General features: G+C 44.8%; 1 pseudogene; it reads right to left on the bottom strand.

Moving 5' to 3' along the window:
- Nucleotides 1-4,748: 4,748 nt before the first annotated feature.
- LOC122928759 lies at nt 4,749-5,370 on the bottom strand (annotated as a pseudogene).
- Between the last annotated feature and the right edge of the window lie 419 nt (nt 5,371-5,789).

Below are 5,789 nucleotides of genomic sequence, written 5' to 3'. Positions count from 1 at the left end.
ATAGAGCTCTATAGAACTCTCAGCCAGGTGATGGAGCTCAGCTCATTTCTGGGCTACAAAGGTCTGCACTATGAGCAGGTGTGTGTGGGGGACTGGTTGAACAGACTGTCTTTCATCATTAATACTGAAGTCTACTAAAGAGTCAAAAAGGACACTAAGTTTACTTTGTGTTGTGTCAAATGGCTGGTAGTAGGCCGCCCATATAGAAAGCGTGATTTTGTGTTTAGTTAGTGCTTAGCTGAGGATAAACGAATCCTCGGAGTTAGAGGAAGTGGGGTCTTGCACACAGAGGACTGGAGTCGTTCTGTGTTGTCTGAGCTGGGAGTGCTGAGAGACCACTATCCCCCAAGAGACATTGGTGTGGGAGCAGCCTGGAGGCTGCTGGAGGTAGGGCTGGGAAAGCCGCATCTCATCACGGGTGTGAACTGTGTTACACAAGGTGAGACAGGGACACATTATTAATGTATTAGTTAAACCCTGGACGGGCGAGTGTTTATTATTTAGTTGTTTTGCTTGTGCTGGTGTGCCACAATAAATGCACTGTTTGGACCTGAAACCTGGTGTCCTGAAGCCGTATCTGTGAGGATAATCCCCTGAAAGAAAGCTACCTCTCACAATGTCTACAGAACCTGTTCTATTCAATGCTTATACAAGTAGAGCGCCCCGACAGAGTGGAGAGGGTGTCAGCAGTAAGTTTGTGTTGACATCACTGATTATTTTGCCCTTCCTCTGATCTGTCAGAACAATAACCCACGAAAAACGGATCCTGCCTGTGGAGCATCTGCCTTCACTCAGTCAGCATTTGGTCAGTAATGCATCAGTATTGCTAATGCAAAAAAAATAAAAAATCAGGAGTGGTATCAAAAACACAGATGATACGTAAACTGAATACTTGCATGTCTTCTGTGTTTTGTACCCACTCCTGCTTTTGGCTACCAAATCACAAGCTAATTTTTTTTTCTTTTTATTTAGCAGTGGAGAAAAAAAAACGTTTATTTAGCAAACAGGACATTAACACACATAAAATACAACACAGAAGGTGCAAAACCACAATATTTGAAAGAGAAACTTTAAAAAAAAAAAAAGTGCTTCATCAACAAGAATGGATTGACGACCAGTGTCAGGGTGACCACGATGGTAATGCATATTAATCATGAAATGTATGGGGTTATGGCTGATGACTGGAGATCAGTCCAGTGAACATGCCGACTCCAGCTCATTCCTACAGTGCAGGCTACACAATCACAGCTGGAAGGTAACTGGTTGGTGCAGGCAACACCAAAAAATCTTCATAAATAATAGTGATGTGCAAGCATGCTTGGCTGAACTGCTGTTCGGCTCAAGCATCGCTATGCTCGGCAGATCCGAGTGCTCGGCCAAAAAATGCGGGCGCTTGAATACAATGGAAGTCAATGGGAGAACCTCGGGCACCCCCTGCTCAAAAGAGAAGAGGGTGTTGGTTCATTAAAAAAAGGTTAGAAGTTGAAAGAAACCCCATCAAAATGGTTTGGAAACAGAATTAAGAGGATAGCTGGAAGCATCTTAGACTCCTATTATGTACGACATACAATAAACAACCACACAAAGACTATATGCCAAAAGCCAGGTATGAAAAAGCCATCAATCTATCCATGAGACAGATAACAGCCAGCATACCTAACCATCGCAGTCTTATGCACTATGAGATATTCCAAACCAGCTCTCATCTGACTGAAAACCAGTAAATGTCAAAGTTATTTTGCATCTGTTGGATGTCTTGGGAGGACCTGCACACCTAGATCAATATTATTAGGGTGACAAAAAGTTTTCCGATTGTCCTAACATAATATTCAATAACCCTTCTATACAGTTTTGTCATGTAAAAACTCATTTGCATAAACATGGGCATATGGAAAAAACGTGCAAAAGAGCAGAATCTGCCTTGTTTTTCAGCTAAAACCAATAGATGGCGCTATTGACTTATGAACAGCGCCCTCTATTGGTTTCACAGTCTTATGACAAGACAAATATTCTTGTCAGAAGACTATGAACCCAATAGAGGGTCGCTATTGAGTTATGGTTATGAACAGCACCCTCTATTGGTTTCACAGTCTTATGACAAGACAAAAATTCTTGTCATAAGACTATGAAACCAATAGAGGGTGCTATTGAGTTATGGTTATGAACAGCGCCCTCTATTGATTTCACAGTCTTATGACAAGACAAATATTCTTGTCAAAAGACTAGGAAACCAATAGAGGTTGCTGTTCATAACTCAATAGCGCCCTCTATTGGTTTCATAGTCTTCTGACAAGAATATTAGACTGAGTCTTATGACAAGCTTATTAGTGTAGCCTTTTGCATGGAAAATTCATGATTAGAATATTCGCAATCTACACTAGGAAGATATCTGACACTGGGAAATCTGGGCTATAACTCAGTGATAAAATCTGATACTGGGAAAGCTGGGTAATAACTCGCGATCTACACTGAGTTATTACCCAGTTTTCCCAGTGTCAGATATTATCACTGACTTACTACATAATTATTACATAATATTCGCTATATTGCTTTATTTTCGTTTTTTAGAATATTATGAATATTCTAAAAAAGGAATATAGAGCAATATAGCTAATATGATCTCTGCGAATAGTCTTGTCATAACACTATGCAACTAATAGAGGATGCTGTTCTAATATTCTTGTCAGAAGACTATGAAACCAATAGATGGCACCATTTAGTTATGAACAGCGCCCTCTATTCAGGGGCGTAGCTAGAAATGACTGGGCCCCATAGCAAAAAAAATTATGGGCCCCCCCTCCCGGATCTCCCACCCCCACATACCTATCGGACCTCCCACCCCTTCCAGAGCTCCCATCCAAACACCCCTCCAGGACCTCCCACCCGAACATCCCCCTAAGTGTCGTCCACAGATCCCCCCCTAAGTGTCATCCACAGACCCCCCCCTTCGTGTCGTCCAATAGATCCCCCCTTCAGTGTCGTCCACAGACCCCCCTTCAGTGTCGTCCACAGACCCCCCCTTCAGTGTCCTCCACAGATCCCCCCTTCAGTGTCCTCCACAGATCCCCCCCTTCAGTGTCCTCCACAGATCCCCCCTTCAGTGTCCTCCACAGATCCCCCCTTCAGTGTCCTCCACAGATCCCCCCTTCAGTGTCCTCCACAGATCCCCCCTTCAGTGTCCTCCACAGATTCCCTCCCTTCAGTGTCCTCCACAGATTCCCTCCCTTCAGTGTCCTCCACAGATTCCCTCCCTTCAGTGTCCTCCACAGATCCCCCCCCCACCAAGAGCCGCTTCCTACCTAATTTATTAACTGCACTTGCCTCTGTGGAAATTGAAGAGAAGCGCCGTAATCTCGCACAGGCGCACTGGCAGAGGCCAGGAAGACAGTGCATGCGCACTTCAATGCCTCTGCCAGTGCGCCTGTGCGAGATTACGGTGCTTCTCTTCAATTTCCACAGAGGCATGTGCAGTGCAGTCTGCGACGCTGGTGCCAGCCTGGCTCCGCCTCCGCTACGCCCCCGTGTCGGACCCCTCCACCGCGTCCGCCTACCTCATGTTCTCCAGACACTCCTTAAGTTGTGCGGCAGCCGGCAGTGCTAGTGCTACAGTTCTACAGTCCACTCACTGTCCTCTCCTCCTTCCTTAGCTTCCACCTTCCCCCCAGCCAGGCCCGAGCCGCGGACGGCCCGTGCCCCGCCCACTACACTGGGCGGGCGGGCGGTCGGGCCTGGATGCTGGCTGCCGGCTGCCTGTGTGAGTGTATTAATAAAAATAAAAAAATGATGCGGTCCGGACGGGCCCCCAGTGGCGTAGGGCCCCATAGCCACTGCTATGGTTGCTATGGCGATCCCTACGCCACTGCATCTATTGGTTTCATAGTCTTTTGAAAAGAATATTAGTCTAGTCATAAAACTGTGAAACCAATGGAGGGCGCTGTTCATAACTCAATAGCGCCATCCATTGATTTTCATAGTCTTATGACAGCTGGAAAACAAGGCAGATTCTGCTCATTTGCATGTCTTTCCCTTATGCCCATGTTTATGCAAATTCGTTTTTACATGACAAAACTGTATAAAAAAGTTATTGAATATTATGTTAGGACAATCAGAAAACTTTTTGTCACCCTAATAATATTGATCTAGGTGTGCAGGTCCACCCAAGCCATCCAACAGATGCAAAATAATGTTGAGGGTTACTGGTTCTCAGTCAGATGAGAGCTGGTTTAGAATATCTCATAGTGTGTAAGGTAATGCTGACTGTTATCTGTCTCATGGATGGATAGATGAATGGCTTGTACATACCTGGCGTTTGGCATACAGCCTTTGTGTGGTTGTTTATTGTATGTTGTATATAATAAGAATCCAAGATGCATTCCGCTATCTTGTTAATGTTGTTTCCAAACCATTTTGATGGGGGTTCCATTAATTTCTAAGCTTTTTTTTATGAACCAGACATCCTCCTCTCTTCCGAGCAGGTAATGCCTGGTTGTCTCCAATTGACTTCCATTATACTCAGGTGCTTGGCTGGGCACATGAATATAGCAATGTGTTTGGGCGAAATACTTTGGTGCTCGCTCATCACTAATAAATAAGCCTTTGTATGTGCAGGTCTCACAGCCGCTGTAACAGAACAATAAAAAGCGGTATAACATGCAGTAATCACTGGAGGTATTATGTCTAAGACATGTAAGACCTCCGGGGGTACCGAACATTGAGGACAAGGTCCAAGATGAGAGACGTCCATGTGTTCAATACTGGATGTTATTGATAGCCAGGTCCATTATGAATGCCAGCACTCGGATTAGGTAGTCCTTACTGAGGAACTTAATTTTTCTTTCACAATGCGCTGATGCCACAGATGCCATCACCTTGACGAGCTGTGTTGCTGATAAGTGGATTCTAAAGTGTCTGAAGAACTGCAAGCAAAGACATTGGAATAAATTTGTCCACTACTTCCAACGTAACTTCGTCCTTTGATTTATGAATATCATTTCATAAAGTCTTGAAGTCCTCTGCATGGATGGCATAAGAAATGTCCATGCAGAGTTCGATGGGCACAGAGAAAACAAGTTCTGTGACCGACACTGATCCAGACACATCATACCGGGTCCACAATGCTGCTAGCCATGTAAGGTCCTGAGAACTAATCACCAGCTTACCAAAGCTATCAAAGTTTCTTTGTAATCACGTCCCTACGATAGCGGTGAGTGCCTTGGAACCGTTATACAGGAAGAGCGGGAAACAAGTAAATGTCTTTGGAAACCCCTCCAATAGATCATCCTCTGTGTATGTCCTGCAGAACCAACCTGTTCACACAATCCGGTCCTTTGTGCTTGCCTTGGTGAGTGGAGGCTTGTATGAAATCTGCATGAGCACAGACAGTGGATCTCTGTCCCTTTCTTTTGATTCCAGGAAAACAGGAAAATTTGGCTTTTAGGTTCAGCTCTGAGCCCACTTCAATGGCAAAACCCTTCTGCTTCTCGGCAGCTATGTAGGCAGAAAGGTGCTTCAAATTATCTTTCAGTCTGCTGTATGAAAAATTATACATTGATGTCACGCTGTACAGAGTCCATTGTTTTTGAAGGAGCAAAGCAACCTGTGCCAGATCAAGAGTTTTCTCCAAGGGGGTGCACTGCAGGATTTTTAGACAAGCTGCGCAATGCAGACTTTCGACATGCACAGGTCAAGCTTCCGGGAGGATACCTCGGGCTGTGAAAATAACTGCTCCTTCATGTCGATGACCTACTTCTGGGGGTTAACACCCCATCGGTTGGTGTTTGCATATCTTT

This window comes from Bufo gargarizans, chromosome 1, assembly GCF_014858855.1.
Source record: "Bufo gargarizans isolate SCDJY-AF-19 chromosome 1, ASM1485885v1, whole genome shotgun sequence".
Lineage (NCBI taxonomy): Eukaryota > Metazoa > Chordata > Amphibia > Anura > Bufonidae > Bufo > Bufo gargarizans.
Note: the sequence above shows the minus strand (reverse complement) of the source record. Positions and strands in the feature narration are given on the sequence as shown.